At 37.9% G+C, this 25,125-nt stretch overlaps 1 protein-coding gene across 3 annotated transcripts in view; it reads right to left on the reverse strand.

Moving 5' to 3' along the window:
• The window catches only part of DLC1 (DLC1 Rho GTPase activating protein), a 521,314-nt gene that overhangs the window by 221,692 nt on the left and 274,497 nt on the right, over window positions 1-25,125 (reverse strand). The gene's annotated exons all lie outside the window — the stretch shown is intronic.

Below are 25,125 nucleotides of genomic sequence, written 5' to 3' on the forward strand. Positions count from 1 at the left end.
AGTATAATTAATGAAGCAAAAATTAAATAGAGCCTGCCAATAGAAAAATTAGCATTTTGGAACTATCAGTAAAATCACTAGATCTGTCTTTGATAACTGTAAATCATCTTCTAATTATTCTCTTGTCTGAAGACAGACTCAAACGAATGTATATCCATATTATCTTTAACACTGGCAAAGAGCTGGGCGTGGTGGCTCACACCTGTAATCCAGAACTTTGGGAGGCAGGCGGATCGTTGAGCCCAGGAGTTTGAGACCAGCCAGGACAACATAGTGAAACCCCATCTCTACAAAAAATACAAAAATTGGCTGGGTATGGTGGCATGCACCTATAGTCCCAGCTAGTTGGAAGGCTGAGGTAGGAGAATCACCTGAGCCTAGGGAGATCAAAGCTGCAGTGAGCTATGATCGTGCTACAGGCTCCAGCCTGGGCAACAGAGTCAGACCCCATCTCAAACAAACAAACAACAACATTGGCAATAAATGAATCTAAAAACACTTTGAATTGGGGTAGAATTTTTGTAGTTAAAATTTTCTGGTCCTATTTTTAGGAGACAGAAGCAAATTGGTTAGTTTCTGGGCATTTCAAATCTCTTCCCTGTTGCTTATTTTCTCTGTGCACTAAAGTGAGCTATCTTACCTCTCAAGGCTCAGGTTCCTTCTTCATTAATCACATCTAGAAATCACATCTATTTCACAGGATTGCTGAAAGAACTAAAGGAAGCAACCTCTATAAAGCATACCAGATCTTCAGGGAAAAGCCACCCTTACTATTTATTAAAATGGGCGTTGGTCCAGTGGGTTAGTTGACTGATGTGAAAGATTTAGAAGCTCAATCCCCAGCATTTATCACTGTCATTATTTAAAAAAATAGGGCTCAGAATGAGATCTTTCCAAGAACTTAAAGCTTAACTGTCTAGTTGTACTGTTTGTGGATACCCCTAAACAAATGAGGCATGTTGACTTTCTGGTTCTCATTCATCTCAGTTACTCACGTATAAAATATAGTTGAGGATGTATTAACTGACCCATTGGAATTTGATGCCTTCTACCCCATAACCACTGACCACAGGATAGACCCAAAGGTGATATTTCTTTATTTCTTCAGGGACCACATCCTCAGAGTTGACATAAGAAAAGCACACTCAAATGGGAATTTGTGTGTGTGTGTTTGTGTGTGTGTGTGTGTGTGAGAGAGAGAGAGACACAGAGAGAGAGAGAGAAAGGCCCAAGTACACCTCTGTTGTGGATCAGCCCAAGAAAATAGCATCAATCTTCATTTCTAGAAATAGCAAATATCAAGACGCCTATATCCTTGTGAAATATTGATTACTGCGGAGATCTTCACCCTTGGGATTTAGGGCATTTGGTGATTGATGCAATTATTCGACTAAGGTAAAGATTTCCTTATGGATAAAAAGTAGAGGCTGGGCGCGGTGGCTCACGCCTGTAATCCCAGCAATTTGGGAGGCCAAGGCGGGTGGATCACCTGAGGTCAGGAGTTCGAAACCAGCCTGACTAACATGGTGAAACCCCGCCTCTACTAAAAATACAAAAATTAGCCAGGCATAGTGGCAGGTGCCTGTAATCCCAGCTACTCAGTAGGCTGAGGCAGGAGAATCTCTTGAACTCACTGCAGAGGTTGCAGTGAGCCGAGACCGCACCACTGCACTCCATGCGAGACTGTCAAAAAAAAAAAAAAAAAAAAAGTAGAGATGTGGGGGTTGCTTTGGAAATATTAATTTATACTGAAAGCATATTTTGACTTAATCTCAATCTATGTTTAGTTGTTCAGCACTGTTCTCTGGGTGACTCCACATGCTCCCAAAGATGCAGATGTATGGATTAAATGGCAGCTTGGGTGATCAGGCCCAGAGATCATGGCTTCCAATGAATGGCATAGGCTGCCAGCATGTCCTGGGCCTTCTCTCATTTATTAAAAAGTCATCTGACTTTTCTTCTTCTTCAAGAACTTCTCTGATTCAATACTAGAGGAAAGCAATTTCCTCCTTTTACAAGTGATCCTACAGTTTTGGTAATGTTTGTTTACTTTCTATGTGTCTCTTACAACACATTTAAAATTAGAATTAAATCCAAACTATGTATTAAATGTTAAGTCTAGCCCCTATATTTACCCCCGATCAGGGGTTTTAAAATACATTCTCTCTTTTGTGAAAAGCAAACAAACAGAAAAATAAAACCGAAACCCTTCTTTTATCAACAAGACTGGAAAAGTTGGTGACAGGTAATTCAAGAATGTTCCTGGAGAAAGTTCCTCAGGATAAAAATAGCTAGCGCTTACTGGGTGCTTAGTATGTGTACGGCCCAGTTTTAAGCTTTTACCTGCAGAAATTCACCGCATCTTTAGAATACCCTGTAAAGTCCTGGAATGTAAAGTAACTTTTGTGAGGTCATACTGTCAGTAATGGAAGCAAGGCACAACACGGGCATGCTGGCCTCTGAGCCACACTAAACAGACTTATTTTGAAATGAAGGAGGAAAAAAGTTTGGATTGGTCTTATGATAAGACATTTACTTAGAACACAAAATACCTGTACAGGAATATTTCGTATGGGACATTTAGACATTGTCTAAAGAAGCCCTCTCTTCTCATGGCAAACACATTTAAGTCAAGTTGAATGCTTTGCCCCAAATCACAAGTTGACCAGTGACAAAAACAAGCATTTTCTATATTTTATTTGATTTAAAAAGTATATAACCAAGCATGCACAAGTAAATATTTAATAAAAATGATAATCAGTGAGTTGGGGTATCAAGCAAAAATATATTTTAGCCTCTGTATGGCCAATGTCCATATTTCATGTAGCCAGTGTCAATTACTTTAGAATCTCACCACACTCTGCATGATTTTTAAGCTACCAAAGCTCACTTCCATTACGTAACTTCGAAGACCATATTACAATGCAGAGAAAGGATAGTCAAAGTGTAGTATTCCTAGAATTTTATAACTTCTTTTTAAGAGTAAAACCAGATAGTGATAGCAGGTGGATATTCCTCCAATGATTCATCTTTGAATTTGAGGGAGAATTGTCTCTCTAGAAAGTTGTTTATAAATAAATGTATTAAATTGTTAAATTTCTGAAATTTTCCAGAGATGAACGGCATTAGAAACAATTAAAAAATGTTGACCCTTGCTCTACAGTTAGTTAAAGCTGATTGTTACTTCTTAATTACATGCCTCATATTATCCTAGATACAAAAACTCTTAGGAAAGTTCTCTTCTTTGTGGAATTCATAATCTAATTGAAGAAGTTACAAAAAAGGCAAAGAATGGATGCTGAATGCGAATGATTAGCCACATCACTGGTTTGGCATTAAAAAGAGTGCGAAGAATATAGATCATTAGTACTATCCAAGTAGAAATGGAATGGTTTTCTTGGACATGAAACCCTTGGGTAGGAGGCATGGATTGGGGGATTCTTCTCGTCCTTGGTTTCTGAGAAGAGACCTGGATAGATTTGGGTCCATGTCCTGAGGTCCCATCGTGTCATATCTAGTTCTGGGCTCAGAAATAAAATTTCACACAAGCTGACTATATAATATGGCACAGAGTAGGTGTTCATCAACATTTGTGGAACTAAAACACCAAATGCCTATTTGCATATACGATTTAAATAACATGTATGATTGATGCTTATGAGAAAGCTCCCATAAAAGGCATATTTTTGAATTCATTAGGGGCTTTTGCTAATAGTTGCCATATGTTTCATTTGAACTGCATCCTCAGGAAGTGATTTAACGTTTCTTGCAATAAAGCAATTAAACAGGACTTTCCTGCTGGCCATATGGGTTCACTGTAACTTCATATTGTTTTTTCTCTTATTTCTCAATGGAACAAAGGAAAGTCTACAAATAACTTCCAAATGAAAGGGGAGAAGAATCATCCATAGTCTTTTGCTTTTCTTGTCTAAGATATTTAAATAATAAGATAGCACCTTTTCTATGGCTCCCAACCACCCTGGCCCCCTATACTGAGACCGTTTAATAGTTCTCCACATGTAAAGATTTCCATTGAAACTGGCCACTTAAGTGTTCTATTAATACAATGGAATTTGTAAAAAGCCATTTAAAAAAGCTTTTTTAGTAAAAGAGAAGGAAACAATTTGGTTTCTTCTAATGAGATCTTTTAAAGCTGTCTGTGGGAGCTTAGACTGTGTGCATGTCTGTTTGTGCTTTTGGATGTGAAAGATGGTTGGGGAAATGCTGATTTTGACATGCCACATGGAAATGTTCTAAACATGTATTGATTCTTTGGGTCTGCTGCTGAGATGGCTTTCTGCACTTCCAGGAGAACCTCAGATGGATACCTTTTAGGAACTCACACCAACCACACGGAAGCTGCTAACATAAACAGCATCATAAGTAATAGGCATCATATCTGAATCCATGACAATTGTCAATCTGAATATCTCGTCAATGGAAACATTCTAATTGAACCAATTTCTTCCTGATGTTTTTAGGAATATGCTTTTTTTCCTATTTTCTCTGATTTTAGGAATATGTTTTTCTATTTTAGAAATGAAATGAAATATTTATATTCATTTTCTTTAATATGTTTTTTATGCCATTTTCCTCACTTGTATGAAATATAATATTTTCCTCCTAGTTCTTTAGAATCAGGAACATAGAATACTATCATTAAGAAGGACCTTATAGGCCCACCTCTTCAAACAAGTGGCAGCTGTGTTAGTATGTAAATTCTCCTATGTTCCGTGAAGCAAATTTATTTTTTGTCCTGCAGTACACAAACAGAGCACTAGCTATTTTGTGCTTTCTCTTTTTATAGTCAGAGCTTTCTTTTACATGATTTCAAATATTCAAGATGTTCACACAGAAGTGTTTGGAGTGCTCTGTTTATCTCTATAGAAATTTTCTTCATTTGCCTTTTAAAAATTGGCTTAATTCATAGAAAAATCAGTGACAGAGTAATTTACTCCTTTTTCCTTTAAAACATTCACTTTTGTTCCCACAAAAATATGTTTCACAAAAAAATAATTGCAGAGAAATTCCAAAATAAGTAATTCTGTCCTTAGAAATTGCAAGAAAATATCCTTCAGTGATGGAACAGCCCCTGTCTCAGATGAGGGCACAAGAGCCCATTGTGGGCACATGGGCAACAGGAAGTGTTTTGGGATTCACATTTTTTGGGAAGACATGAAAGACAGCATGAAAGAAAAGAAGGTACATGGGAAAATGGGTTTGTTTTCGTCTCTTCTTCATTTAAAGACTCTTTTGAAATCACTCCAGTCTGCAATATTGTTAGCCAGTCAATGATTTCAGTCTGCTTTCATTTGAACAAAGAAGTTTATTGAAAAGCTGTGTCTGATTGGCAATCTGATATCATCTATTTTGGTTTACAAAGTAATTCTCTAGCTTTGACAGTCATCATTCTTTCATTAAAAATATAGTCTCTTCTTGATGGAGGGGGATTTAGAGATCATTCGTGTTTCCCAATCTTCAGTTCTTCAAATACTACCTTCAGAATTTTTACTATATACATGTATCATCTATAAATTATTTATTTAATAATTTAATAAAATCAAATTTAGATACATTTTCTATTTTTTACTTGTTCTAAATAATAGAAATGCATACATTTATGGGTTTGATTTGTGGGTTATATTACTCATAATACATACTAGGATACATAATTATAAAATTTCAGAATGTTTACCCCAGTATCAGCTGATATACCATTAGTACTGTATGTACTATATTTTGCAAAACACTGATTTAGCTCTTCCTCTATCATTTTGCCTATGAGGACGTTGAGACCCAGATAGGTTAAGTGACTTGCCCAGTACTACAGGGCTTTTTGTGTCCAGATGGAAACTAGACTTGCATGTGTCTTTATAACCCTGTCTACTATACCATTATTCATAAGACCAATGAAGCCAGAGGGTCATCATGGCTTCATCCTTCCTAGTGTTCATGATTCCAAATTAACTTAGTTTCTTAATGAGATCATAGAAGACAATGGAAATTCACTTTCAGAAAGAAGAGATGATGTGCTGGTATAAGGATTGCCTTCAAGGAACAAATATCTATAACCAAAGTGAAATATTAATAAATGCATGCACAATTATCTGAGAAATGTCATTCATGCTGTGCATCCTTCTTATTTCCAAAAAAAAAGAGGGACGCATCTTATTTAATAGAAGTTGTCAGCCATATTGAGATTTAGTCCCCCACTGAAATCACTGACTTTAACAACTGTCTTTCAGTTTGGTAGACTGAAATTATAGTTTGATTTATATTATATGGTGTAGAAATTTAGGGTCTCAGCTTAAAATAGTTGTTTAAACATTTGAACAAAGGCAAAGTTGGTTCTTAAGGGATATTTTGGTGCCGCTCACAGGTATGTCTGTTGGTTATCTTGAGCAGAGATGAGATGACCCTCCACTAAATAAGAATGAAAGTTGGGATTGTGACCTTGAAAATTTTTTCTTTTCCTTTTCAAAACACTGGCATTTACTGTATTTAAAGCTGGTGACTCTCTCTTCAACAAATCCTGCAGAATATGTTACTCCATGCGGTCTTCTGATAGCTAAATGTTGAATTTCAGGCTGACAAAGCTCTGGTTGAGGCCACTTTTATTTGGAAATGTGGTGTAAAATAAATACTAATCATTATTCTAAGGTTTTTAAAAAATAATTTCTTTAGTAAGCTGGATAAACAGAAAGGGCCCCATGACTGGGTCACATTAACTTAACTCTTCTCTGTCTTTATTGAATTTTTTAATGATAATATTCTGTATCTGTAAGAAATTTACAGTTGATGATTTATTCATGACATATCCTTCAGATATATTTTCATCCTCTAAATTCTTTTCAGAATTTAAGGAATCATGTCTTTCTCTATGTTACTATTAAAGTTTATTCCAATTGAACATTGCTAATAGAAAAAATGCCTATTAAATTAATGAATATATTTAAGTATTGCATATTAATGGATTCATTCTGTCTATATTACATATATCTCCTTAAATTTACAAACTCTTCAAAGTAATTATTTTATTGTTCTGTATGTTGATTTGCCTGTGGTAGCCACTTAGAAATACTGACTATTCATGGTAGTTTTGTTTTTTAAGTCTGATCTATGAAAGTTCACAATTAAGGAGTAATGTAGACATGTAGGCTTATTTCCAGTGAAGATGATACTCAAGAAAATTAACTTATTCAGAGAGCAATTGACTCAAAATGGCTGTTTATCTTTCTTTTTGTTGGACGATGTCAACCAGCAATTTATCTTGCCTTTGATGTTACACTCCTCGTAATGATTCATTTTGTCCGTGAAGTCTGAATCATAGCTTTTTGCTGTGAGAAATGCTCCTTCTGACAGGATTTCCTGGGCATTACTAAGGCAACATCCCTGCTGAAGATTTTTACTCACAGCATGGTTTTCCTTAAAATGCTTTAGTGGTTTTCTTTCTTCTGCCTAGAATGCTCATTCTGTAGTAATGTGCTCTGAGATCCTCATCCTCATGTGCCTTGGTCTAGTTAATCATAAAGACTCATGCAAAGTACTCACTACCTACACAGTCTTTTGCTAAGTGCAGTAATTGCAGAAAAGAAATTGAAGACATGCTGTGAAAAGAAGTAATCTAATTGTGAATCCACACTGAGGACTGAAACAAAACATTAGAGGTGAATATGAACACATACGAGGTTTCTTACTGCCACTTATTTGTGTGATGAGTTTTGGCAGTTTTCTAGAACTCTCTGAACTCAGTGAGATACGGGTAGATATGGTATGTACATCCTGGGGCTATTTGTGAGGGTTAAATGAAATTGCTGCATGGGAAGGGATTGTCACACAGCTCCATGATTGTGAACTATATTCCTGCTGTTGTATTTGTTAATATGAGATTAAAAAGCAACTACTGTATATATTTATTTGGAAATAATGCAAAGCAAGTATAGGTTGTCTGTCTCTGAGTCCTCCTCTTCCTCCAGTCCGCTTAACTTGTTTCCACATGTTTATTTCTCCTTTATTTATTTTGAACAATTTTAAATTATTTTCTGTGAGATTTTGAAAAACATTTTCTTTTTTTTCAACTATTTTCTTTAAGTTTTATAAAGCTCAGTGTGGAGGATATAATCCTTCTCCCTCACCTTTAATTTGAGGTCTGTCACCCCAAACTAGCTATTACTAACTATTACTATTCTTTGTCCTTTTAGGTTAGCCAGTGATGATATTCTACTTGGGTCTCCATACAGAGGAGCAGGGTCCCAGTTCTGTAAGTCCTGGAGCAGCAGGACCTGAGGGCATAAGTGAAAATGATCCTTGTACCAGAAAATGTGAAACATTTATATTCTGCACTCATGTGAACTTTGGGTGACTTCTGAATTGTAGGAGATCCCTGGGACCACCACTCGCATTTAATCAGAACTCTTCACAGGATTTATCACTTACTGAAATTTCCCCAAATGAAAATGAATTCCATGTACTATTCATAAATTATTGAAATGTATTCATATAATTATACATATAATATACATATATTTATAACATGTATATTATACATATATGTATATATAATATACATATAGTATACACATATTATATTATAAATATACATATAATATTGGTCAATAGACTTGGATAAAAACAGAGGTTACATATTGGTTTACAGTTTAACAGAATAGCATATAATATCTAGCTTATAAACAAAATAACATGTGTTGTCAATCTATTTGTTTTGTGTATTTTCACTTAGTGTCTTATAAAGCTAAGAGATAAAGCATTTACTCATAGCCATCTTGGTCTGGTTAATTATTACCAATTATATTCAAATATAAGCTTAATTTCATTTTAATAATTCAATGCCTGCATGTTCATCTGTATTACCAAACATTTGCTGATACTCCCACCATTTCATAACATCCAACTTAAAAACTTTTGGTAGATCCAGGCTTCTGGTAGAAACTCAAAACATAAACCATTAAATCAGAACCACAAAAAGATTACAGATGAAAACTACTTAAATGATATACATAAATCTCTTTATGACGCACCGTAATCTTGTTCACTGAATTGGAATTTATTCTTATCAAATGTGACTTCATAAAGTGGGCTCTTGGCTGGAGCCCAGAAACATTTTTATTACAGGGAGATATTCATTGTAGTGGTAACCACCCACAAATTTGATATATCTTATGCGTGGTCTAACATAGAATGTACATCATGATACCAGGATCAGTAAAATGTAGGTTTTATTTTGGCTGAAAGTAAAGGTATTCTAAAGTTCTGCAGCTCTAATGAAGGTCATCACTTCAGGCCTGAGAGTGTGCAGAATCTACTGTAAGTGATTGGGAACTAGGGAAGAAGTTTATGACACAGAAGACTAACAGAACCTGATGAATGGCCTGGTGCAGTAGCTCATGCCTGGAATCCCAGCGCTTTGGGAGGCTGAGGCAGAAGGATCCCTTGAGCCCAGGCGTTCGAGACCAGCATGAACAAGATGGTGAGACCCTGTCTCTACGTACATACATACATACATACATACATGTTAATAATAAAAAGAAATTGATCAAAAATTTCATGAGAGGTTTCTGGAATCAGGATGATAAATAATAGCCAAACATTTGGTGCTTCAAAGTGGTAAATTGTGTTAACATTGAGATCTCTATAAACATTCTGCTCTTTGACGGCAAATGCTTGGGCAGACATTTGACGGCAAATGTCCTTGTTGGCACCTCTGAGGTACAGGTCTGAATCTATCTATAAAATGTAAGAGGAGTCTGCTCTATGGTGTCAGAAAGACAGGTTAAGTTAGAGGTGAACTTGATGTTGGAGCCTTTCAATTGCCTGCACTTGATAACATAGTAACTATTCTGTGACCTCGCTCCTTAAATCACAGGAGCCCAACTCAATTTCTTCTACCCCATTGATGACCTAGGTCCCCGTATTTTGTTTGTTAATTTCCATTTGCTGCCCAGCCCCCTCACCCAGATTTCCTTTGTATCCCATCTTCTGCGCAGGAAAGGTGACCTGGATGGAGACAGGGAGTCATATGCTCAGGTTTGCCTGGGATAATCTTGGTTTAACAGATCTCTTGATCAGTTTAACATTTGTCTCAAAATGTTCATTTTTGATGACATAAAGTTATTAGTAGTTACATTAAAATTATTCAGGGTGGGTTTGTATTTCCAGCTTCTATAGTCTTGTCTAGTATTGTGTGAGATGCATGTGCAGAGAACAAAGTTCTCACTTTAATATGGGGTTAAATCTGAAAGACTATTAAGTGATAAATAGCCTCTCCTTCCCTGACCCCTTTCAGATGTAATCTAACCAACACCTCCCTTTCAAGAACAGCATGCAGGTTGCCTACTGGCTTGACAAAGTGCACTCTGACACACTGGTTAGGGACAGCTAACCCTTTCTGATTTCTGCTGGTGATGGAAGTGTCCAACGATGCCTCCCTACCAGCCACTTGGTCTACCAGTCAGTGTGGTCTGGTGCCTGCTGCAGCCTGTAGGACCCACAAAGTCTGACAAGGTAGAAGGGCAATGTGGGTTAGGTGGATGTGAGATATGCAGGATAAACAGAGGTGCAGCAGTTTTGTCCTAGTATATACAGAGTCATCGGTGAGTTCTTGGTATCATGGTTTTGTTATTTATTGTATTGTATAAAGCTCCAATTATGTAGTTAGATAATTGTTGAGTACCATGTTTCTTTCTTTCTTTTTTTTTTTTTGCAATAATGGTAATTAATTTTGACAACTTTCTTAACCCTCAAAAGTGTCCCAGTCTAGATGATAATTTATATGAGAATGCTTTATATGGATTCCATCAACAGTGTCCTTATTCCTCTTGGCTTCCAGGTAGATTGGGCCCATGGCAAGCCGTAGAAGGAGACAGAAGGGGAGGACAGTGAGGTTGGATTATCTACTCCCTTGAATCCTACCTGGTATGATTGCCTGGAAATGGTTGTGACTTTTCACCTGAGGTCATTGGTTTTCTTAGGGCAGCTGACTTTGCAGACTTTTTCCACTCTGGGTTTTGTTACTTGTTTCCTTCTCTGGTCTTCTGGGCCTTGGGGTGTTCAGCTCAGCCGCTACTAACCCCCTGGTGACCGTAGTATCCTTTGTGTTTCTCCTACCATACAACTTTGCAAATAGTCCCTGTGTAACTAATCCCTTCTCAAATAATCTTATGTTAAGTGTTTCTTGTATTTTCTATTGGATTCTTAATTCAATCTATTCCTTTTTTTTCCTCTACGAATGAGCATTGAAATTTCCTCTCTCCCCACTCTTCCTGTGTGGAGAGTTATGTGAGGCGTAGACTGTAATAAGTGAAAAAAGTCTTACAAATCATTTATGTACCATTAAAGTCTACCTTAGTTCCAGAAAACTACATTTCAAAATGGGTCAATGAATTCTGAGCTTTCTGTGAGATGTCGTTTGTAGCACTGACATATTTTCAATTTAGACTAATGCTGAAAAGATTCAAATCATCAAGTATAATAATGAAGGTTAAGTAATAACATTAGCAATAAGCCACATTTTTATTTATAAACATAGATGGGAGGATAATTAACTAGCAAGTATGAAAACACTAATGTCCAGACTGAATTGCTTCAATACTAATATTCTCTAGAAAATCCATTAAATAATTTGAACATTCAAGATAAAAGCATAGACTTTGTAGACATAGCCCGGTTAACTGAAATTTACATATAACTTTAGAAGTTAGATAAGATTGCTAACTAAACATTTTACAAAACATATTTTCAATAATTATTTATCAAAAGCTGGGTAAAAGATAGGAGATGAAGAGAGAAGGAAATAAATCCGAATTCTAGGAGAAAAGATAAAGATGAAATGGCTGTGGTTGGTAATTTTTTGACCAATATCACTGAGGCATAAAGATTGCATCTGTATTGGGCTGTGTCTGCTGTGTGGTGAGGGGAATGAGGGGTAGGGAGAGCCTGAATTAAAGGCTCTGGAAGGTGATACATAGTGAGAAAGTATAGAAGAAAAGGAGAAGTTCGAATTAGGACATTTAAGAGGATTGCATTTACAAGGGCAGGCAGAAGTTGAGGAGAGTGGAAAGAGGATTGAGAAAGCAAAGTCAGAGAAATAAGATGTAGTCAAGAGTCCAGTTATAGTCCTCAAAGTGGCCAGCATTTTGTGAATAACTAGGAAAAGTGATGGTAAGTTGCTTCTGTGACATGGGGGAATAGGCAATACTTAGCGGTCACCGTAACTCTGTGCTTAACTCTGCATCGTAACTCTGCCAGGCAGTTTTCTAAGTACTTGGCACTTATTAACTTATTAATAATCTTTTTAAATTAAATTACCTTTATTTATTTTTAGAGACAGAGTCTTTCTGTGTCACCCAGGTTGGAGTGCAGTGGTGTGATCATAGCTCACTGTAGCCTCAACCTCCTGAACTCAAGTGATCCTCTTGCCTCAGCCTCCTGAGTAGTTAGGACTACACGCATGCACCACTATACTGAGCTAATTAAAAAAAAAATTATTTATTTATTTTTTCAGAGAAGGGGTCTTGCTATCTTTTCCAGGCTGGTCTGAAACTGCTGGCCTCAAGTGATCCACTTGCCTTGGCCTCCCAAAGTTCTGGGATTACTGGCATGAGTCATTGTGCTTGGCCAACGAATATAATCTTAATAACTACCAAAGGGTAGTTATTGTTACTATATCATTCTGTATATGAGGAAATCAAGTCAAATACAGACAAGGTCACATAATTGACCCAGATCTCACCATTAGTAAGTGTCCACGTCAAGATTTGAACCGAGGGTTTTAACTTAGTTAAGTTCATGTTCTTCCCTTCTCTTCTACAGAGCCTCTTTAGGAGTCACATTTTTGCTTTTCTGCACGTATCCTTTACCATAGATAACAGTAGGAAAAAAGGAAGTTAGAAACTAAAGATATTGGTATGGTTTTAATTACTAGTAACAAACAAACAAAACACCTAGTTGGAACATGGGCTTAAAGAAGTAATTGAACACTGATCATCCTTGAGATGTCTATTGATTAATTTTAAGGGAGCAGGAAACATTAACACAAAGGTAAGCCATGGACACATTTTCCCTTTCTACATGTCAGTCCTCAGCCAGCTAAACCTTCCCTCTCTTCTTTCTGAATACCTTTGCTAGCTAAGAGTGCACTTAACAGAGTAAAGGGAGAAATCATAATTTTTATGACCACACTAGAAAGTGTTTATATACTTTCACGAGACAGATTGAATGCTCTGTGGTTTAGCCTCATGTAATCTCTCTCCTGCAAAGAAACACAATTGAGTGAGGTTAACTCCAAAGCTGGGTGCTGACAAGGAGCACTTAAAATAGAGCTGGATTTTGCAGACCTGGAATTCTTCATCAATCAGCAGTGATGCTAACGGGTCTATTTATACCTATAATGGGGATACCTTTCATCAGGCTCAAATGTAATTGGTTTAGTAGCTGTGTAGTTTATAAAACTGTTTCTGATTAGAAGCACATCAACAAAATAAAAAACACGCAAAACAGTGAAAGTAGCATATTGTAAGCGTGTAAAAGACACCTGGTCTTAAAGAGAAGTTTTGCATTATAATTAAGATTCCATTTTCGCCTCCCTTCCCCACCCCGCCCTCCACTGGCAAAGAACGCTTGCAAACATCATTCTCTCCACAACTTTTCCATTATCATCTGTTTCTTCCCACCCAAGTGATACGGTTTGGATGTGTGTCCCCACCCAAATTTCATCTCGAATTGTAATCCCCAGTATTGGAGGAGGGGCCTGCTGGGGGTGATTGGATCATGGGGGTGGATTTCCCCCTTGCTGTTCTCCCCATAGTGAGTTAGTTTTTACAAAATCTGGTTGTTTAAAAGTGTGTAGCACCTTTCCCCTCGCCCCCTTCCTCTAGCTCCAGCCGTGTAGGATGTGCCTGTTTCCCCTTTGCCTTCCGACAGGATTGTAAGTTTCTTGAGACCTCCCCAGCCATGCTTCCTGTACAGTGTGTGGAACTGTGAGCCAATTAAACCTATTTTCTTTATAAATTACCCAGTATCGGGTAGTTCTTAATAGCAATGCAAGAGCAGATTAATACACCAATTCTTTCAGTATCCTTCTCCAACCATTGTTTAATTCTTTTTTTTTTTTTCTTTTGAGATGAAGTCTCACTCTGTCCCCAAGGCTGCAGTGCAGTGGTGTGATCTCGGTTCACTGCAACTGCTGCCTCCCAGGTCCAAGCGATTCTCCTGCCTCAGCCTCCCAAGTAGCTGGGATTACAGGTGCATGCCACCGCGCCCAGCTAATTTTTTGCATTTTTAATAGAAATGGGGTTTCACCATGCTGGCCAGGCTGGTCTCGAACTCCTGACCTCATGATCTACCCACCTTGGCCTCCCAAAGTGCTGGGATTACAGGCGTGAGCCACCGCACCTGGCCCATTATTTAACTCTATAACTTTATTATTAGGGCTGACAAAAGGCTGGTTTGGATTTTAAGTTATTAAAAGTTATTGGCACTACGTCAAATGAATTCTAGTTTCAAATATGAACATTAGAATAAAATGCTGCTTTGTTATCTTACATTTCTTGCTAATATCCATTTGGGATATTTGGTTTTATGATTTCTGCTGTCTATGAAATGGGTTAAAAACATGCCTATTAACTCTTCATTAAGAGAAGTTCAGATCCTCTTTGCATAACTCTAACCGTTGTACTGGGTGCAACTTTATCTGATTATCTATCTTTTGGAATGAACAAAAGAAAGTATTTGTAGCACATTTAAAAATAAAAACATGAAAACAATGTCTTTTTTTCTTTTTCAAGGGTTATAATAGAGCAGGGCTCCAAAGCCACACAACTGCTATACTCCTACTGTGGTTTGGATGTTGTCCCCTCCAAATCTCATGTGGAAATTTGATCTGCGATGTTGGAGATGGGATCTAACGGGAGGTGTTTTGATCATGGGGTGATCTCTCATGAATAGATGAAGGCTCTCCTTGAGGGTAGGTGGGGTGAGGTCTGGTTCTATTAGTTCCTGTGAGAACTGGATGTTAAAAAGAACTTAGGCTGGTCATGGTGACTCATGCCTGTAATTCCAGCACTTCAGGAGTCCAAAGCAGGAGGACTGCTTGAGGCCAAGAGTTCTAGACCAGCCTGAGTAACATAGAGAGACACCATCTCTACAAATAAATTAATCAATTTTTTGAAAAGAGCCTGGAACCTTTCTCCCCAGCTGTCTTTTGCTTCCTCTCTAACCACGTGATCTCTGCACACACCGGCTCCCCTTCCCTTCTGCCATGAGTGGAATAGCCTGAGGCCCTTACCAGATGCAGCTGTACAGCCTGCAGAACGATAAGCCAAATAAACCAATTTTCTGTATAAATTACTCACCCTCAGGTATTCTTTATAGTGACACAAATGGGCTAAGCAGATCCCAATTACTTAAAATACAAAATCTAGTACCAGGAAAGAACTTTAAAAAAACACTCACGTTTATTAACCTATGTGCTAAACAGGGAAGTAGTCTATAAAACCTGGAAAGTATTAAGTGATTCAAAAATGAGACACTGGCAAGGTGCAATGGCTTATGACTGTAATCCCAGCACTTTGAGAGGCTCTGGCGGGCAGATCACAAGGTCAGGAGATTGAGACCATCCTGGCCAACATGGTGAAACCCCGTCTCTACTAAAAATGCAAAAATTAGCCGGGCATGGTGGTGGGTGCCTGTAGTCTCAGCTACTTAGGAGGTTGAGGCAGGAGAATCACTTGAACCCAGGAGGCAGAAGTTGCAGTGAGCCAAGATCACGCCACTGCACTCCAGCCTAGCGATAGAGCGAGACTCAGTCTAAAAAAAATTAAAACAAAAACAAAAACAAAAACAAAAACAAAAACAGATACCTAAACAGTTTAGAGCATTTTAGTAGCAAAGCGAATGTCCCTAATGTAATGAGGCCTTGTCCTCTTTCCAGTTAGCAGCATTCTTTTCTTCAGGAATTCACCATCATACAAGCCTTGAATCAGGAGGATAATTCATTCAGTTATAAGGAAAACAAGTTTTCTCAATTTTCTATCATTTTGTGAAATGAGATCCAAATATACTTTTAAAATTGGCTGTTATTTGCAGGCTGTCTTGATAATAATTCACACCAAATGCACATAGGCCAGATGAGACAGCTGAACTATTTGTTTATGTGTCTGTTACTGGAATTCAGTAAATGTGCTACATTCTATGTTTTCTGTTTTTAATTCCTGCAAATCTTTTCTTTAGTATCTGGGTCAAAATTCCATTAACAAATGCTGCATTTTCATAGATCCTGTATTTGGAGAACCCAGAGTTCTAGAAAATTAAAGATTTATTGAAGTAGACCTGAAAAATATTTCTATTCAAATGCATTATTTACATTGGGGTTTTACATGTGCTTTTCTTTCAAGAACTGTAATAAATTTTCCTTCATAACAAAAATTCAGAATGGAAAATACCTCAAAATTGCTTTAATTAAATGTGTTAATTTCTTAATCAAAACATTTATAATAATATCTATCTGGCTAGTTTGATTAGTACCCACTGCTGTTGAATATCTTTGATCATTTTAGCTTTGACTAATATAATCTTTTTTTTTTTTTTTTTTTTTTTTTTTTTTTTTTTGAGACGGAGTCTCCCTCTGTCACCCAGGCTGGAGTGCAGTGGCTGGATCTCTCAGCTCACTGCAAGCTCCGCCTCCCGGGTTTACGCCATTCTCCTGCCTCAGCCTCCCGAGTAGCTGGGACTACAGGAACCCGCCACCTCGCCTGGCTAGTTTTTTGTATTTTTTTTTTTAGTAGAGACGGGGTTTCACCGTGTTAGCCAAGATGGTCTCAATCTCTTGACCTCGTGATCCGCCCGTCTTGGCCTCCCAAAGTGCTGGGATTACAGGCTTGAGCCACCGCGCCCGGCTTCAATAATACAATCTTAATTGTTTTAGTTACATGTTTGAAAGCTTCTAACTCTATTTAAAGTACAAGTAAGTAGGGGGCAAGTACGATAGTATTTAGATTTGCTTGTACCCCATAAACCCTTTTTTCACTTTGTTGGACACAAATTTTTACATTGAATTTTACTTATAACCTTGGATTTCACATACATCTGATATTATAACATATAATTCAACTCAGTTGATCTCAGTTGAGGATTTATACTGGGTATCTAGAGACCTCAGATCTAGTCCTGCGACCTTAAGAAGGTTAAACACCTTAGATCACAGTTTTCTTAGTTATAAAATTTTAGCGTATCTTGAAAGTTCCAAATTTTGGATAATTCTTAATCTGTGCTAAAACATGCTATATTTCTTTTGGAAAAGTGTGTCAGTAAAAAGCTGAGCCAAACTGGAACGAGTTCTAAGTAGTAATATTTCTTTACTGCGTGGAGATGACAATTCTCATAGAGCTTGCTATGATGAGTTTTGAATGTGTCCACAAATTCTTTAACACTCCCCCTTTTAAAAGGTGAAGCCTAGTTCCCTTCTCTGATAGACTATGGCAGAAGTGATGGTATGCGGCTTCTGACACTGTTCCATAAGGCACTGCAGTTTCCCTCTTGCTCTGTCTTTTGGATGGTTTGCACCGGCAAGAGCGAGCGGCCATGTCATGAGGATACTCAAGCAGCTCCATGTGGGTCACATGGCAAGGAAGCGAGGCCTCCAACAACCACGTGAGTGAGCCATACTGAAGACAGACCCTCCAGGCCTAGTCAAATCTGTGGAAAACCCTATGATATAGGCTCAGCTAGATCCACTCAACTAAGCTCTGTTCCTGAATTTCTGCCCCATGGCAATGGTGTGAGACTATAAATGTTCATGACGGTTTCAAGTTGCTGAATTATGGGGGAAATTTGCTATGCAGCAAAAAAATAACAAATGCATTTCCCTACTTATTTAAATGAGGAACTTATGACAATCTTTTATATACATCTGCAAAACTATGACTCAACTGAAAGTGTATCTTATTCCCTAGGGAATTAGGTTTTCTTAAAGCTCCTTTAGAAGATGGTTTTGTGTTCAAAGACATTAATTTATCCCTAATATAAAAATTTGAAATTTATCCTGCTATAATTACGTTGCATTAATTTACAAAATGGAAATAGGCAGAAAGTGGGCCTCTATTCTTTATTATTATTCTCTTCCATCATTCTTTGCAGTTAAGTATTTTGCTTGGGTTGATGGTCATCCTTTATTAATTTATATTTTTTTGAGCTCTCTTGTATATTTTAAGTGAAAATAGGAACTATATACAGAATAATAAAAATTGATTTCTAAGCTTAAGGAACTTAGATTTTACAATAAATATTAACATGAGCATACATAGTCAGGCATATGGTATTCGTGCCCTTTTTTTATATATACATAGAGATAAGGGAAAGCAGCAAAATGAATACCTTATTGTTTGGAATATTTGCATATTTTATTTAATCCTCACAGCAATCCTATGAGACATAAAGTAGGCATTTTGTTAAATGGTGGTATTATTTCTTTTGTAAATAATATTTTTTATTTAAACGTTAATATTAAATATTAAATAAATATATTTCTGATTCTAAAATAAAAGTATTTTAAAGAGTGATGATTTGGTAGCTGGGCGAAGTGGCGGGCGCCTGTAGTCCCAGCTACTCGGGAGGCTGAGGCAGGAGAATGGCGTAAACCCGGGAGGCGGAGCTTGCAGTGAGCTGAGATCTGGCCACTGCACTCCAGCCTCGGCAACAGAGCGAGACCCCATTTCAAAAAAAAAAAAAAAAAAGAGTGATGATTTGGAAAGATGCTCCAGCAAGGAGTTAGTGTAAATCAATTCAGCAAACTGGTTTATGAATTATGTGAGACAGCTAATGTGTCCCAATGTCCTTAATACCCTGGCTGAATTACAGCCTGCCAGGAGGTGTCACTGAGCCTGTTGGGGACAGACCTGTTACTTAAGAGTAGATAATACAGTGTCTGACAAATGAGACTTATTTTTTTTTTTGAGTCTTGCATCAGAAGGAGATCTGAAGGTGTTTTAAATTTTTTTGTTGTTGTTGCTGTAGATTTTTTTCAAATGTGCTAACAGAAGAATTTCCAGAAATACCACTAAAAAGCAAACTCCAGGTTTTTAGTAGTTCATATTATTGAGGCCTATGTAGTAGACATGACTCTAGTGCAATTCTTTTAAACTGACTTTAAAATTAGCCTGGTGTGGTGGTGGGTGCCTGTAGTCCCAGCTACTCGGGAGGCTGGGGCAGGAGAATGGTGTGAACCCAGGAGGCAGAGCTTGCAGTGAGCTGAGATTGAGCCACTGCACTCCAGCCTGGGTGACACAGCGAGACTCCGTCTCAAAAAAAAAAAAAAAAAAAAAGACTTTAAAATAAGATCTAATTTTATCAACATAATATAGTTTTATTATACTTTTTCTTCTTTGTGCTAACCTGCATAAGCTCTTAGCTCCCAAATTAAATATAAACCATGTACTTTTACTTATGAAATATAAAATAGAAGTTACTTTTTAAGATTAGAGTCTTATTGCATAGCAAGCAGTTGCCGAGTGTTTACAAAACTTGAAAATTTTGGATTTAAGCCAACCAAAATGCAATTGTGTTTTCTTTAATGAATCTTGAAAGTGTCTCATATGTGTGTGTGTGTAGTGTGTCTGTATTTTTAGGGTGACTACTGGAGATTAAATAGACTTTTGACAACACTTTGGTGATACTGTGCAAAAAGCACTTACCATAAAATAATCCAAATGATTATCTTATTTGTGTGTTTAAACACTGAATGCTAAAATATGTCCCAAATTTCTTCTTCTTGAAAAGAATCACATAGAAAACAGATATAACAAAGGTACTGGAGGTAAAGTTCACAAAAAAGAAGTTTCTTTTAGCATTCTGTAACTTGTGGCAATTTATAAAACAACTAGGTAAAAACAAAAGGAAGAAAAGATAAATCTCAGAAGTTGGTCAGGGTAGGCTGTTTGCTGGTATGGTTTATTCAGAGCTCTGGAGGTCTGGACAGGAAGTAGGAATGAGACTAATGAGCTTTTAGTTTTCAGAACAGAGCCAGTCCCTTAAGGAAACTGTTTGATTATTTCATGGATGGCAAAAAGGGGTAATGTGATACGTACAAGAAATTTTTTTCTTGCTTCCCATATTCCTACTAAATTGCACAACACTACAACGCTTCCCAAACACGTAAACATGTTCTGGGACAATAATTCTGTACACACACACAGAGAAAATCTCACAGGGCCATATATGCTGGTGTAAAATACAAAAGGTACTTGATGGGTGGGTGGTTTCTGAAGCCTGATCCTAAGGTAGAGACATAAAGCATGCTGTCCAAGAAGAACTCTCAGTCAACCATGGCTCTTTCATGTAAAGACCAACCTCTGAAAACATTTGGAAAATGCTATAAAGATTTAAGAACTTGCAGAAAAAAGAATGTTTGGCATTATCACTGATGAAGTTCAGGACAGAATATTCTCTGGGAAAAATGGGCATTAAGAGAAAAGATTGTCTTCTTGCATCACATGTTAAAACATGTAGCGCTTTATGTTTATTTCCAATTAAAATAAGAAAATAGCTCTTTCAGTCAATCATCCAATATATAATAAAGACAGTATAGTCATGCACTGTAATGATGTTTGGTATATACAATGTTGGTTCCATATGATTATAATGGAGCATATATAGAAACCTGACACACGACACTTGATATTGGCATTGCATAGTAGAGGAAATGATTGACATTCAGTAATGGTGCTGGGCTACTTGGTTTTTCTTATAAAAATATATAAATAAAAAAATACCATCTAGGTTTGTGTGAGTACACTCTATGATGTCTGCACAAGGATGTGTTGTGTCACCTAATGGTGCAGTTCTCAGACAGCATCCCTGCTGCTGAGTGATGCATGACTATATTGCAAGGCAATGATAAGGATATTAAAAATTATGAAAAATGAGATCTAAGAGAGAGAAAACTAATCCACATGCAAATTTCACTAAAGATTCAAGAGAGAAACATTTGGCCAGAAGAGGATCTAGCTGTTTACTTATGGAAGACTTGCGTTTACAGCGCAGACCTATGTATATCAGCTGATCTCTACTTAAGAGTTGGGGACATGTTATAGTAGAACATCCAAAGGCTGACCAAAAAAATACATATACAACTATTATGTATGTATAATTTTTTAAAGAAAAGTACATATAATTGTGCATATAATCTTGCCACTCGTAACTCAAGAGCTGCCTACTACTTTCCCTACCCCAACTGGAGCCAGCTTATTAAGCTGGACAGCAATATTGACTCCCAATTATCTTTTCTCCACCAAGTTCACCAAAAGAGCCTGGCAAATCAGGTATGTCTAAGTCGTAAAGTGGTAAACCTGGGACTCCTAGGTATTCCCTTTCCAGGTTAGCTAGACCAGTGGTTCTCAAACTTCAGCGCGCATTGGAATCATCTACTGGGCCTGCTCTCAAAGCTTTCTGATTCCTTAGGTCACTAGGTCAAGGGTTGGGCTGAAGAAGTTGTATTTTCTTCAAGTTCTCAGGCAGCACTGCTGCAGCTCTAGGAATCGTATTTTGAGAAGTACTGAGCTAGGAGAACACACTGGTGTGATTGAATGAACTGTTGTGGCATATGGCTGTGCCTGAGGTGATTTTGTGATCAGTAGAAACAGACCACTTGCAGTTTTTTTTTTTCTTTTTTTTTCTTTTTTTTTTTTTTTTGAGATGGAGTCTCACTCTGTCACCCAGGCCGGAGTGCAGTGGCGCAATCTCAGCTCATTGCAAACTCCAACTCCCAGGTTCTCGCGATGCTTCTGCCTCAGCCTCCTGAGTAGCTGAGACTACAGGTGTCCGCCACCATGCCTGGCTAATTTTTTTTGTATTTTTAGAAGAGACGGGGTTTCACCGTATTAGCCAGGATAGTCTCGATCTCCTGACCTCGTGATCTGCCTGCCTTGGCCTCCCAAAGTGCTGGGATTGCAGGCGTGAGCCACTGCGCCCGGCCCCGCTTGCAGTTTTAGGTCATGTGGAGTAGGCATCAAAGAGTGATGCCCAAATGAGATCTGACCAAGAAAGACTATTTCTAGAGTTCAGATAGCAATTGCTGGATTTACAAATAATGTAATTACATTTTGCTAGTGTTTTGTGCCTATACTTATTAAAACATAAAACATATTTTATTTTATAATTTTTAATTTCTGGCATTTTTTTTTTCTTTGTTGAGGGGGGGCGGGTCTCATTATGTTGCCCTGGCTGGTTTTGAACTCCTCGGCTCAAGCGATCCTCCTGCCTCAGGTTCTCATTATTAGGATTATAGGCTTAAGTCACTGCCCCAGCTGAAACCTATTTTCTGTTTCCTGTATCCACTGCATAGTATCCATCCACCCACTTGACAAAAATGTACTGAGCCTCTACTCTGTATCAGGCACTGTGTCAAGTACTAGAGATATTAGCAGTGAACAAAGGTAGACGTTGTCTCTGGCCTTATGAACCTCACAGCATAGTGGGGGAAGTCAATGTTAAACAAACAATTAAACAAATGGCAATTAATTAAATACCATGGAGAGTGTTAGAAAGAAAAGTTCAGAGAGGGCAACTTCATTGAGCTTTTCTGAGGAGCTAACATTTGATTTGACACCTAAACATGAACGAGGCAAAATATAGGTGGAAGAGCACTTCTCAAACTGGGAACTACATGTGCAAAAGTCATAGGTAAGAATCTTGGCAAGAGTTCCAGGCTAGGATCTGAACATCGAAAGGAGTAGCTGGAATCTGGTGAGTGATGGAAAGGAGAGCATGAGATGATGCTGCTGAGGCAGTGACTAGATCAAGCAAGACCTTGTAGTTGATGCTAATAATCCCTGAGCATCTATACATGGGTTTTAAATAGATAAATGATGTTATTTGTGGTTTCAAAAGATCTCTATGGCTGCTATGAGGAGGATATATCTGGAAGAAGGTGATGAGAGTAGAGATGGCATTGACAGGTAAGTGGTAACAGCTCAAGAAAGAGCTGACTGTTGATTAGGCTGGGCTGCTAGTGATGAAGATGGGGAGAAGTGTTCATACCTCAGTTATATTTTGGAGAGAGAGGTATGTTTTGGTACTGGGTTGATTGTGGGAGTGTCAAAGACATAGCAGTAGAAGAAGACTCTCAGATTCTTGCCCTGTGAAGCTGAGAAGATGAAAGTACCATCCATAAAGGTAGAGAAGACTACGGCTGAAGTGGACTGGGTGGTAACAGGAGCTGAATTTGTTTCTGGACAAGCTCAACTAGAGAGAGTTGTGAACTGCTGGTTTTAGGAGTCTGGAGGTGAGAATAGAGGTGTGGGCTGAAATATAAGTTTGAGGGTATCTGAAGCTGGGGAGATGAGGACCTTATGGTTTGAGACTCTGACATGGGAAGGGAGTGGGCTTGAGACTGGATGCAGGTGTTCAAGGGCCCAATTGAGGAGGAGCCAGCAGAGTGAAGTGATGAGGACCAGCCGGAGGTGAAAGTGGAAGACCAGAAGAGTGTGATGTCACAGAAGTGGAAGGAACAGACTCTTCCAAAATGAGCTGGACAGTCAATAGGCTGGGGTGATATGGGATCAGGTAAGATGAGAACGTAAATGTGATCGTTCCATCCTGCAATATGGAAGTCACTGAAAAAAGTCAGCAAGGGTAGATGTGGAAATGTGAAGGGGATAGGAAGCTGGATCAGAGCGAGTTGAAGAGCAAGTTGGAGGGTAGGAAGCAAAGACATTTATTCACTGAATCACTGATCCAGACATTGATTCATCCAATTCATTATTTGAACAAGTATCACAGGAGCAGCAACTCAGCTCTGGGAAAAAGATGAAGAACCAAGTCCTGCCTTGGAGTGGCTCATCACAGTCTAGATGGGGAGGCCAAATGAGCAAATACCTTTTCCTCATCCCTTCTTCCCAAATTGAATCTGAAAACAAATATTACTTTCTGGATTTATGACCATCTGCTGGTCCCATAGAGCTTTCCAATTTTTTCACATCAAGACATACATTCATAGAAAATGATAATGTTGGTCCAGATCATTGGGATGCATAGAAGGGGGGTCAAGATTGGAGTTGTATCTTAGAATTTACTAGGATATATCCGTGTTGTTGAATCTAGACTGTGGAATAAATGGAATGTAGTCATCCCCAGACTGGTTTAACCCCAGTCATCACCTAATCTATCAAAAACTACCTTCTTCTCATCACAACTATAGTTCAGGGAGGCTAGAAGAAAGAAATGACTTCTAAAAGTATTGACTTTTTTTTTCTACCAAATTTTGGGGTAACTTGGTTTAGGGGTATTTTGGGGTAACTTGGTTTAGGGGTATTTTTAACTCCTCATCTGTTCTATGATTAGGAAATATTTTCACCACTAAAGTAGAATTTTTCTGTTATATATTATGATTTAAAATCTTTCTGCATATTCTTGTATATACATTAGAATGTCATGCCTTGTTTCTCCAGCAAAACTCTTAGGATCCTTAAGAACAGGAGCTGTGTATATATTTTCTTTCTTTTTGTCCTCTCTATGCCAGTATGGTACCTTTCTTGTGGTAAGTAATGGTTATTGATTGATATATACACAAGTACATGAATTCTGTATTGAATGCTCAGGTTTTATTGTTGTAGAGTTTGAGAAAAGAATATCGCTTCATTATCCAGTGTTTATTTTTTATTTTTATTTTTACATTTAGAGACAGAATCTTCCTCTGTGGCCCAGGCTGGAGTGCAGTGGCACGATCATAGCTCACTGCAACCTCTAACTCCTAGGCTTAAGTAACCCTCCCACCTCAACTTCTTCAGTAGAGAAGACTACAGCTGAAGTAGACTAGGTGGTAACAGGAGCTGTGACAACTATAGTTGTGATGGGACTACAGGTGCACACCACCATGTCTGGATAATTTAAAATTTTTTTTGTAGAGATAGAATCTTGCTATGTTGCCCAGGCTGGTCTTCAGGTGATTCCCCTTTCTTGGCCTCCCAAAGTGCTGGGATTGCAGGAATAAACCACCGCACCCAGCCTATTATCCAATGTTTAAAAACAAGACTGATTTTTGCCTTTGGGTGGTTGACTCATCTGATATCAAAAGAACCCAGTACAACCTTGCAGAGGTGGAACGTTAGCAAACTATGT

Source organism: Piliocolobus tephrosceles, chromosome 7 (assembly GCF_002776525.5).
Source record: "Piliocolobus tephrosceles isolate RC106 chromosome 7, ASM277652v3, whole genome shotgun sequence".
Taxonomy (NCBI): domain Eukaryota; kingdom Metazoa; phylum Chordata; class Mammalia; order Primates; family Cercopithecidae; genus Piliocolobus; species Piliocolobus tephrosceles.